Source organism: Nycticebus coucang, chromosome 9 (assembly GCF_027406575.1).
Source record: "Nycticebus coucang isolate mNycCou1 chromosome 9, mNycCou1.pri, whole genome shotgun sequence".
In the NCBI taxonomy this organism is placed as follows: domain Eukaryota; kingdom Metazoa; phylum Chordata; class Mammalia; order Primates; family Lorisidae; genus Nycticebus; species Nycticebus coucang.
In genome coordinates, this window is record NC_069788.1 from 62,031,167 (window position 1) to 62,043,933 (window position 12,767).

The 12,767-nt window shown below is 42.4% G+C and overlaps 1 protein-coding gene and 1 pseudogene across 2 annotated transcripts in view; one reads left to right on the top strand and one right to left on the bottom strand.

The window, feature by feature from the left end:
* CAP2 (cyclase associated actin cytoskeleton regulatory protein 2) overlaps positions 1 to 12,767 on the bottom strand; it is a 187,813-nt gene that overhangs the window by 108,658 nt on the left and 66,388 nt on the right. The gene's annotated exons all lie outside the window — the stretch shown is intronic.
* Positions 6,726 to 6,920, top strand: LOC128593878 (NADH dehydrogenase [ubiquinone] 1 beta subcomplex subunit 1-like; annotated as a pseudogene).

Below are 12,767 nucleotides of genomic sequence, written 5' to 3' on the forward strand. Positions count from 1 at the left end.
TTACCATATTCCCAACCCTGAGCCCCTCAAAATGAGTGAGTGGGTCCCATGACCAAATGGTCACACTGGAGCTGTGAGAAGAGCTGCAGTGGGTATGGGCGACGTTTGTCTGATGTGGGTGGCATCAAATTGGACAGTCCAGAAGGCCAGTGTTTGCTCATTCATCAAGGATGAGAAGAAATCTGAAGGGAAAGGCCGAGATTTTGTATTTTGCCAGACAAAAATACAAAGGAAAAGAAAGCACAAAGTCGTGGAGTGCTCAGGAAATAACAGATTTGGGGCAGACAGGGACCTGCTCTTGGGAGTCCTGGGTGAGGCTGAGGAATGTGGTTTGGAGCAAGGAGCCCTGCCAGGATTGTAAGCAGGACAGAGGCCTAAGTGGAAGTCTGAATAACCAACCCAGCAGAGGGGTGGGGGAGTCCGAGGAAGTGGGGGAGGAGGACAGCCACAAGTCAGGGGGTGTTTATCAGGGGTTTGATAAGGGACTGAGGAAGGCAGTGGCAAGGGGGACTGTAGAAAGGGGCAGATCTGGGAAGCAAGGAAGAGGCAGAGATGCCTGTAAGCCTGAGGATGGCTTCTGTTTCTTTTCTGCTATATTTTAGCCCCTGGCACATAGTAGGCACTTGGGAATTAAGGGCTGAGTTAGTGAATGAAGTGAGTATGAAATGTGAAGGCAGGGTGGCGCCTGTGGCTCAAGGAATAGGGCGCCGGCCCCACATATCGAGGGTAGTGGGTTCAAACCTGGCCCTGGCCAAACTGCAAAAAAAAAAAAAAAATAGCCGGGTGTTGGGGTGGGTGCCTGTAGTCCCAGCTACTCGGGAGGCTGAGGCAAGAGAATCACCTAAGCCCAGGAGTTGAGGTTGCTGTGAGCTGTGACGCCATGGCACTCTACGGAGGGAGATAAAGTCAGACTCTGTCTCTAAAAAGAAATGTGAAGGCAGAAGGAGCGCAGAGGGGGAGTCCAAGGGTCCTTGTTTGGGGGTTGCTATTTAAGACTGCACCTGCCTTCTGTCAAAAAAGTCAAGGAAACCTGTGGGACCCCATGAGCAGCACAGACACGGCACAACCTGTCCATAGTGGCTCAACCAGGAAGCCAGGTGCACTGTGGGAAACACTGCACAAGGACTTCCAGAGAGCCTGGGGTGCCCACAGGACACGAAATGAAGACTCTGTCCATCTGACCTGGATCCTAAGGGGAAAGATGACTTCAGCTGCCTGATGCTCACAGCGTGTGTAAGAGAAAACATTTTTAGATCCCTAGCCTAATGTCTCTGAGCACCACCGCTTTTGCCTCTCAAATCTCACCGATGGTATTTTAAGGCTGATTTTTAAGGGATACTCTTAGTCTTTTTATAAGCATCCTGGCCATGCTTAAATATTGACAGTTAATTATCTAGAGTTTTTCCTTGAAAAAAATGTAAATTGAGCTTAAATTGTCAACAGTTCCTACTTCTTAGAAGGAGGATTCCTTCTGAATCCTACTATTTTGAAGGATTTTTCTTTGCTTCTCTCTTTTTTTAGCATTTTAGAGATGGGGTCTTGCTATCTTGCCCAGGCTGAACTAAAAAACTCAAAACCCTGGGCTTAAGTAATTCTCTTGCCTCAGGCTCCCAATAGCTGAGACTATAGGTGCACACCACTATGCCCAGCTTATTTTGTTGGTTTTTAGAATGCGTTTGCCTGCAAATGTGGGTGATTGTTGTATATGAGGGACTTTAGGCTTTCAGAACTTATAGGCAAATATCTGCTCTTTCATCCCTGAGACTGGGGACACTGTGGATTGTGGGGACAAAAATAAGTTGTCCTTCCTCCTTCCCTCCTCTTCCTTTTCTCTCCACTGAATGCCCCATCTTCACAAAACAAATACTGCCCTATGAGAGGGATTCCTGACAAGGAAGGCACAGGGAACAAAAGCAAGCCTGGGAAGACGTGGCTGACATTTAGATTTTCCTTTAAAAATGCATATACTTTTTAGAAAAGTGTGACCTTATTAATAATTACCAACATCTATAGTTATTATCAATTAACCTGTTTCCAGGGTCAGTAGAAATCAGCCCCAACTATAAAGGGGCTGACAAGAAGGGAGGATGAGTGGGTGGGAGATGGGAACTTGCACACAGGCAAGGGTGCCAAAATTTTGAGGCCCAAAGTCACCACTGTGCCCAGCTCTCCTCAGACCCGATTATCTGAACCATCTCTCTTGATACGTTGGGCCAGGGAGCCAGCAGTTATCAAGCCCGGCTGGGAAAAGGTGGGTGGTACTGGTAACCAGAGGCTGGGTTCTGGGCTAGGAAAGCCCAGCCGATCACTGCAGGGCCCTGGCAAGTCCTGTAATTGAACATCTGCGGGCTTTGATCCCTCCATCTGCACAAGAAGTATAATATCACTACCCCCATGCTCTAGCCTGACGCTGTGAAAATTAACTAACAGGTGAGAGGAGAATTTTGAGATCCTTGAATTAAAAGGTCCCTCATAAATATTCACATAAAAATGCCATCAGTACTTATACCGTTTATATTAGGATGAGGGAAAATGAAACCCTCAGGAGTGGGAATCTATTTATTCTACTATTCCTATTTGCCATTCTGCTTATCTCAAATTTTCTCCTTGCTGAATGCCCCTACTTCATAAAACGAATACTATCCCTGCTGTATCAGCTCTCTCACTGTGAGGAGGAAAACTGGACAATAGCGTTTGAGTCTTACATTTTGGATTCATTTCAGAGAATATTCATATTATACAAATAAAGAATGATTTTCAAAGACAGTTAAAGAAAAGCATCCCTTGGCTAAGAACAGTTTGTGGCCAGGGAAGCCACGGGACTTGGAGCCTGAGACAATGGTACAATGCATCCTTCATCTGTAATAGAAACAGCTCCAGGTGTCCAACGCAGCTGCTGACTGGTCTCAAAGCCATTTTCTTTACCGGCTTTTCTTACCCAAGACAAATGTGCTGCAGTGATATTTCCTGGTCAGTCACCTATGTGTTGCTTACCTGGCCCCAGTTCTACACAAACACTGCCCCAGACTTGACTAACACAGTACACTTGCTCAGCTCCATATATATCAAGCTCAATTTTTCAATTTGCAAACCACCCAGGAAACATGTTAAACAGAGACGAAAAGTAAGGTGTTTACAAACTAGCAATGAAATATGATATTTATCCTGTCAGCTGAAATGAGCCTGACAGATGTATTTTTTGTTAAAATTAAAATTGTGAGCTGTATCGCATTACCCCGGGCAATGCCGCCAGATGCACAGCGAGTGGCTGACAAAGAGGCACTCTCTGGTCATCTGAGCCGGGCTGTGGGTTCCAACAATTCATTACACCGGAGCTCATTACAAGAACTTGCCTGAGAGGGGGGCCCCACCCAAGCGTTGAATGCATAGGAGCAGACTTGTGAAACTGGTATACAAATTATGCTTTTCTATTTTTTTCTTGCCCACGAACATCCTAGCTATGGGAGAAGAGCTCTGGGAAGGTAACAGAGTCAGTCATCTTTGATTTTGGTCTGCAGAAAGGCTTCTCATCTCAGGCTGGCAGACCAAGGACACAAGCTTGGGAATGCATTAGCCTTGCACTGTGCTCTCCCGGATAGACTCACACAGCTCCAAGGAGGAGGGACCAGAGACAGAGAGCAGACCCCCCTGGAGAGAGCCTTCAGGGCTGCCTTCTAGGGCAAGCTCCTCTGGGCTTCTTCAGAGGGCTCCTGTGCTTGGTTTACAAACATGGCCCATTAAAAAAAACCACTGAACAATGAGCTGGTGGATCTTGGTGTGAAAACAAAACTGGGTATTGGTTGGCACTACCAGGGAGAGAAATCTCTATGGTGCTTTTAAGGCTAGACTTCCAGAGGATTTTATGGTTCCGTGGCAGGAGGTTAGCGTGTGAGAATGTCACATCCATGGATGCCCAGGGCTTCCATGAAGGTTTAAATTCCCATCCTTTCATACCTTTCCCTAGGGACTAGGATGTAGTTCTCTCTTACAGGAGCCTAAGCCCTACTTTATCCGGGTGCAATCATGAATCCCAGTCCAATTGTATACTTTGTCATCTCTTTATCAGTAGCTCTGCATCACCTGTAGAGCTAGTCTGGAGTGAGGTCCAGGACACACCAACAATGTCCTTCCTTCACATTTACGTGAGTGAGTGAGTACGTGATATCTCAGGAAGTCACCAAGATTTTAATAAGCTTATAAGAAAAACTGGAAAGGAAACGATGATGGGACAAAAAAAAAAAAAAGAATGAAGGAAAAGCATTCGATCCCATATCTTGAGAAGGAATGTTATAGATGGTATAGCTCTGTGTATTTATCTGTAAAGTTATGTGAAATAAACAGGAGACAAAAACACAATATGAAAAGCTTCATAAACAATACATAAGTTCAACAAATACAGTTCCACCCATTGACAGCTTAAGTCCCAAAAAACAGTTTTGCTATGAGAGATTGAGGAAATGAACCTGGAACAATGCACCTGAGCGAGACTGAATGAGCTAATCACAACAGCTTCCAAAGAGAGAAAGAAAACACAGTTATCGCAACAGAGGAGTATGTGGTGAAACGGGCTGTGCCATGCTGCTGTGTATTTGCGCTACACAGGTAACACTGTTAGAATAATACCCGATGTAGCTAGTGTTATGGATTGAATTGTGTGGCCCCCCCCAAAATTTATGGGTTGAAGTCCTAACCCCTACATTCCTTAGAAAGTGGCCTTAACTAATTATGATTAGTTAAGATGAGTTCACACTGCAATAGGGTGGGCCCCTAATCCTATATGACTAGTGCCCTCATGAGAAGTGGGAAGTGGAAATTTGGACCCAGAGACAGACATACCGGGAGATACCAGGTGAACACAAAGACAAATCAGCTTGCTGTGTTTATAAGCCAGGAAACAGCAGATTGGCAGCAAACCACCAGAAGCCAGGAGAGAGGCAGGGAAGACATCCTTGCCTAGCACCTTAAACAAGCATGGCCCAGCCCACACCTTGATCTTGGACTTCGAGGGACTTCGAACCTCCAGAACCGTGAGAGGGCATGGTTATGCTGTTCAAGCCACTCAGCGAGAGATACTCTATTGCAGCAGCCCTAGAAAACTAATATGCTTACCAAACAGAAAAAGGAGGTTTAGGAATACCAGGGAAGATGGCAATAGCTTGTGATGAGTGCAGAGTGAGGAACAGAAATAACAAAGTTTACTCAACTGAAACAGAATTTTGGCACGGACACAATGAGAACCCAGGGATAGCCACTGGACGTGGGTGACCTCCCATGTCCAATTTCCTACCACATGCTTGTCTATTGTCTTAAAAATATATAAAGACAAAGGCAAAGCTTTAAAACTATCACGAGTAAGGAAAATTGGTATTTAATGATGTGGTAATGATAATTTAATAAGATTTCTCTCCTTAGACTTTGAAGGAGAAAGGGCAGAGTAGAGAAGCCAGGATAAGGCCAAGAGGGAGTACTTGACTGGTCTTTAGAAGTGGAGGAAAATATTTTCAGACTTAGAGCAATTGGCTAATTAAAGTTGCAAACAATAGATTACAAAAATGCTTACCAATGTAAGCCATTGTAGGAAAACTATCAAAGCTAGACAAGAGATTTAAGGACATCTTTGAGAAACAAATTAATTAGAGTATTAAGTGAGGATTAATATCACATAACGAAAAAAGGTGGTAAATTAGCACGTAAATTCTTAGAACTATCAGGTATTAGAAGAACCTCCAAAGGATCTCAGATAATAACTACAGATAATGAATATAGTAGAAGAGGAATAGAAGACTTCTATTGTTTCCTAGGAGGGAATCAGTTTATTTTTTAATCTTTTAAAATGTTTTTTAAAAATACACTAACATTAAAATTTTAACATTAGATGGCTTAAAATTACCCTTTAACCTAGCTCAAAAAAGAAATGAATAGCTTGGGCGGCACCTGTGGCTCAGTGAACAGGGCACCGGTCCCATATGCCGGAGGTGGCAGGTTCAAACCTAGCCCCGGCCAAAAACCAAAAAAAAAAAAAGAAATGAATAGCTTAAAATCTACCACAGAAGCCACAGAAAAGAGAAAGCAAGAAATGACTATGATAGGCCTAGTGCAGTGGCTCACACCTGGAATTCTAACACTGACTCTAACACTCTGGGAGGCTGAGGTAGGAGGATTGCTTGAGCTCAGGAGTTCGAGACCAGCCTGAACAATAGCAAGAGACCCCGTCTCTACTAAAAATAGAAAAATAGTTGTAGCGGACAACTGTAGTCCCAGCTACTTGGGAGGCTGAGGCAGGATGATCATTTCAGCCCAGGAGTTTGGGGTTGCTCAAACTATGATGATGCCATTGCACTCTAGCCAGGGTGACAGAGCAAGACTATCTCTAAAAAGAAAAAAAAAGAAAGAAAGAAAATTAGCTGGACATGGTGGTGGACTCCTTTAGTCCCAGCTACTCAGGAGGCTGAGGCAGCAGGATCACTTGAACTTAGGAGTTTGAGGTTGCAGTGAGCTAGGCTTAGGCTGTGGCGCTCTACCCTGAGTGACAGAGCAAGACTCTATCTCTAAAAAGAAGGAAGGAAAGAAGGAAAGAAGAAATGATTACGATAAGGCGATTGACTACAAATGACTACTATTTGCGCTAATGGAAAATAATATATTAAAAAGTAAATGTGAACAGAGCTTTTGTTGGTGCTGGTGGCTGAGCTTGTTGCTGTCCTTGTCATGAGGTTTTGGTTGGCATCGAGGCTACAGCAATAATGGTGAATTTACTTCAAATTGGGCGCAACCACTAGATTCATACACCAGTCCCTATGAGATTTGTCATTGGATGTTATCTAGACAGAAAGAATGATGAAAATCTAACTGCCTTCTGAAACAAGAGCATGTTATTTAAAAGGAAATTGAGGTCCAATGAAGAAGTTACCTGGAAGTAAAAACCAGCTGACTAACAGAATGTTCACATTTTAAAAGTTAGGAGATAAATAAAAACGTATTTATTATTTAAGATGAAAAAACAAGTAAATGTGAACAGCCTAAACTTACTTATTTTTTTATAAAAAGCAAAAGAAGAAAATTCAACAATCTGTTATTTAAAAGGAATATATATGTAGCACCAAGTCATTTAGGTAGTTGGCGTGGGGAAGAATGGTCTGAGATTTAACCTACTTGTGTTAATACCAGAACAAAACTTCAGGCTCTTAGAATTGTCAGGCTCCCTTCCCCAGGCATGAATACTGCTTATCTTGCAAGCCCTGGTTCAAGTGTCCACTTCCTGTGACCTCCTTTGCCAACTCCTCCAACCTTTTTAGAGGTCCTCACCTGCTCAGCATTTATTACAAAACGCTTATTACAACGAACCACGTTTAGGTTTAGAGTCTACCTTTATTAGACTTTGAGCTTTTGGAGAAAGCAGTTCTCAGAATCTCCAAGCCCAGTTAATCAAACTATGTAAAATGATGTATCATTAAAATGAAAAATACATGGATTAGGAAGAGAGAGATGGACATTTCAGCCCATCGTTCCTTTGCATGAGCATACACACGTGGGCATAAAAGCACACATGTTCACAGAACCTGAGTTGTCTAATGTGATTTGGCTATTGGACTTGTAGGCAGAAAGGTTTTGGGGAGAGACCCAGATGCTAAAGCAAAAAAGGACCTTGAATGTCATCTGCTGCAGTCTGGAATCGACTGCACAGGCAATGGGGAATGGCAGCATTCCTGATTAGTTTTGTTTTCTGCTAGTTTGCTTTGTTGTGTCACAATAGCTGTGATGAGAGGAACGGGGGACACAATGGAGGTGAGGGAGCTCTAAGGCAGAGACTACTTATAAGAGGCCATACTAGAAGTTTCCAATGAATGGTGACATTTGTTTCCTGTTATGTCTTTTCTTTATTCATAGTTATTAAAAAAGCAAGCTTGTAATACCGTTATATTAAAGAATAAAAATGCAGGTGATATCTTTCTCTCTTTTTCTCTCTTTAGAGACAGGGTCTTGCTCTGTCATCCAGGCTGTCATCCAGTGCAGTGGTGTGATCATAGCTCACTGCAACCTTGAACTCCTGGGCTCAAGCACTCCTCCTGCCTCAGCCTCTTAGTAGCCGGAACTACAGGCACCTGCCACCACACTGGCCTTCTTTTTCTTTTCTCTTCTTCTCTCGTCTCTCCTTCCTTCTTTCTTCCCTCTCTCCTCCTTTCTTTCTTCCCTTCTTCAGTCTCTTCCTTCTTTCTTTTTAATTTCCTTCTTCCCCTCCTCCCTTTCTTTCTTCTTTTTGAAATTAGGGCAAGTAGGGATGGAAAAAAGATTTCAGGTCCCATAGATTCTCACAGTGAGGGCATTGCCAGGACTTGAAGATTGGCTGCATGTGAGTGGTGAAGGAAAAGGGGCAGTCAACACAGGCCATTTCTAGTTCAAGCGACAGGGTTGCTGGGGGTTCCATTGCTTGGGTGGGAAAAACAGTCAAGAGGAAGAAGAGCATTAGTTAAGGGGTCTGTGGTTCCAGACACATCGTGCCTGAAGACATCCAAGCCTGGGGTCAGTCTGCAGGTGTACAGCTGGTTCCATCAGCAGATGACGGATTGATAGCACCATGGAAATGGATGACACTGCCTGGGAGAGGCCAGGTATGCTACACCTTTGACAATAAAGAATGAAATGTTAAAGGAATATATACACTCAATGAGTAAGAGGGAGGAAGAGAAGTTGGAGAAAAAACCGAAACGAAATGGACAACTCAGAAAGAATTGCTTCATTATACAAGAGAAGGAAACCCTTGGAGGAGGGTGTTGGCCAGCAGTAACAATTCCTCCAGGAGGTTGAATAGAGTGAGGACAATTAGGAAGACAGCGGAGCTCCGGGAAAGCCTTTTTTGGTAAAATGATAAGGAGGGAAGATAGACAACATGAGATTAAAAAGTGACAGGGAAGTGAGGACCCAAGATCAGGGAGGACAGAGTGTTCCAAGAAACCCTGCAGGGAAGGGAGGAATAAAGATGGTTTAGAGGGTCAATGAAGTTTTTTCTTTTTCTTTTAAGGATAGAGAAACCTGATTTGGTTTGTAGACTAAACAGAAGGAGCCAGTAGGGAAAGAAAGAAGGGAATGATTGATTAGATAAGGTTCTGGGGAGGGTAGAGGGAGAACACATCAATACACTTACAATGTCAGCAGATTAAAAAATTCTCAATAAAAAGCAATCGCAGAATCTCTATAGGACTGCAATAGATACAACCTAAAAAGGGTAAATATTTATGTCCCAAGCAACATCAAATACATAGGTATTTGATGGGAAAAAAGGCAAAAAGGAGTAAAATTACTATTTACATAACTTAAAACTCTGTGTAGGACATACCTGAACAAATAAACAAACAATAAAGGCAAAGTCAAAAATTATAATAATTAAGGAAAAACTAACAAGATATATGAAACAACCTACATGACAGGATTAAGTTTTAATCACAGTTTTCTTTTAAGAAAAATAGATCTTTCCCTAAAAGTAAGCACAACAAAAATGTGTGCGTGTGTATGTGCATGTGGACAAATCAAGGAGAGACTGAGGTAATACATTCTTGGTCACCACTTCCAGAAATGGCAGACCTTAGCTTTCAATATTTTTGCTCTTGTTGAGTGATGCCAGAAAGTAACTTTCTGGGCTTCATTCCTTATCTACATGGGAATAATATTTTTTCGTAACCAACCCATAAGTCAGGAAATAATTATTCTAAGGCCTTTAATGATGACCATGTTGAGTATCAATCTTCTCTTTGTATCCCATAAGTATGGAAAGAAGAACTTTTTCCAGACTCCTGGAGATTCCCTTAGTAAAAGTGACTGAAGTTGGCTCGGCGCCCATAGCACAGTGGTTATGGCACCAGCCACATACACTAAGGCTGGCAGGTTTGAACCCTGCCCAGGCCTGCTAAACAACAATGACAACTGCAGTAAAAAAATTAGCTGGGCGTTGTGGCAGGCACCTGTAGTCCCAGCTACTTGGGAGGCTGAGGCAAGAGAATCACTTAAGCCCAAGAGTTGGAAGTTGCTGTGAGTTGTGATGCCATGGCACTCTACCAAAGGTGACATAGTGAGACTGTCTTAATTTAAAAAAAAAAAAAAGTGACTGAAGTTGACTTTTCATGTATTGTTTCTGCAAACAGAAAAATGAGGAGGTTTTTAGAGACTCATTTAATAAGTGATTTTTGGGAAAAGGTCTTAATAACCCTGAACAGCTGGTGTCTGGCTTAGGACTATTCATTTTGTCTTCTGGTTGAGCACTGATCATGAGCACCGGACATAGCCGGACATTCATCACTCACAAGTACTGAATAATCACATTCTCTTCTACGTGTATCAGTCCCTCCTGGTAGTCATGTAAATGATTACACACTACTTCAGCCAACAGTTCAACTGACTTGGAGCCAGGGACAACATAAGAGCATCAAGGATCAATGTAGGGGAAAAACTAAGTTTAGGGTAACCTGACTCAAAGGTTCAAACATAAGGAACTTAAAGTGGCCAGATGATGGACGTGGTTTAACAGTGCATGCAGCCCTGAAGCTCACAGTTCCACTCCTTTATTACTACACTTCGGTCTCCCTGCTTTGGAGACTGTAAAGGATGGACAAAGACTCAAAGAAGAAAATATGACCAAAGTGGATCAGAGACATAGTGTGCTAAAAAGCTCTGGGCACACAGCTGTCTGATCAACCCTTAATTCCCTCCCTCACTTCCACCTGAGAAATCGCCACCTTGTCTCCCACAGGGCTCCCATTTTTTCTCATCTCCTTTTCCTATTTGATGGAAGAACAAAGGCAAATTAACCGAGAAGACCTCACACACACACACCCAGTGCACTCCTGGGTACGACCCCTGAATGTTGTGATTCTTTGGTCACTTCTTTTGAAAAGGATAATTCAATCTTGAGCACAAATTAGTGAATTACAGAATGATTTTGAATGTCTCTGCCCAGGGAAATGCTGTCAAGAGAGGAAAAGAAAAGGAAAAGAGTTCTAACTTTTTCACAAAAAAGTATTTTAAAGATGTGGGTGTCTCGGCGCCCATAGCTCAGTGAGTAGGGCGCCAGCCACATACACCAAAGGTGGCGGGTTCAAGCCTGGCCCGGGCCTGCTAAGCAATGACAACTGCAACCAAAAAATAGCCAGGCATTGTAGTCCCAGCTACTTGGGAGGCTGAGGCAAGAGAATCGCTTAAGCCCAAGAGTTGGAGGTTGCTGTGAGCTGTGACGCTATAGCACTCTACTGAGGGTGACACAGTGAGACTCTGTCTCAAAAAAAAAAAGAAAAATATATGGGTTGTCCACTACTTTTCTACAGGAAGACCTTCCAGGTTCTAACAAGTCAAGCAAAATTATTATTGATAATTACTTATTATGCCATTATCAGTTTTTTATGAGCCATCATGATAGTTATAATTCATTAGAAACTCTTATAATCAAGGTGAACAGTATATTTATAAACCCTTTATGGAACTTGGAGCCACTTGTTCCCATTTTAAATAAGTATAAGGGTTTTAGTTGTGTCTTCATTTTTATGATATGTCATTTGCCCTGTCTGTGCTTAATTTGCTGTCAAGCTGGTGAAATATGAAGTTTCAAATTATAACCCTGTTCCTATGGGAAAATATAATCCAATTATGACTTTCCAAGAGGAATCCTGTACACATTCAACAATAAGATATTCAGTCAAAGAAAATGATGGGACTCTGTTGTTCAAGTCATTTAAATCCAATTTGTGTAATGTGTTGGCCATTATTCTATATAGAGAATCCATCTGCACAGAGATAGGATAAGCCTTGAAGTTCTTCTGCACTGCAGTTTCTGTAGTTCAAACTGTATAATTATCAGCTTCAGAGGATTGACGTTGGACATTCACAACAATTTCACTGCCTCAAGAAAGTACCATTTTTTCACAGTTTACATGAAAACTCTGCACAGGGAAGAATCCATCTAATTGGAACATTTTTCAGTAGCATTTAAATAACAGGCCAGCTGGATCTCCACAACCATGTGAATTTAATCAGCACATTCTTCCCAGAACATATATTCTATAATCATTGAAGGCTTGAGCTACATCTGTCACCCAAATCTGGTCGCTATCATTTCCCATTGTTAGCTCCCCACATCCTGAAGTGAACCATTCCGGGGTACACTCAAAGGCACTCATTTTAAGAAAGGAGGCATAAGAAAAATGAATCTTTAAAATGAAATGCCTTACTAACACCATATTCTTGTTCTTCCTCCAATCTTTCTTTTTCCCAGAAGGAATGCTCCTTCAAGGATAAATCTCGGTGGCTAATCCATGACTTAACATTTTACCAGTTACTCTGTTAATTGGTAACTCAGTCCTTATGAAATACACCTCCAAACACCCAGTGCTTTTCAGTAAAAGAGACCAGGATCCCAAATGCTCTGGTCCCTTCCTTATGCCCCTGTCATCCGTTAACTCTGCTTTTTCCCCTCAAATAAACCCAAGATGATCAGGAGCCCAAGTCTCTCTTCTTATCAAATACAACATCCAAAGAGCACATTACAGGCAGTCCCTGAGTTACAAACATCCAACACATACAGCTTCCACTTAGTAACAGAGGCTATTATAGTAAGTCCCCGAGTTACAAACACCCAACTGGTGTACAACTCACACTTATGAACAGAGGTTATCACAGGTGATAGGTAAATGTACCTGTTCCAACTTACATACAAAATCAACTTAAGAACACACCTACAGAACTATTTTGCTCATAACCCAGGGATTGCCTGTATGTCATAAAAG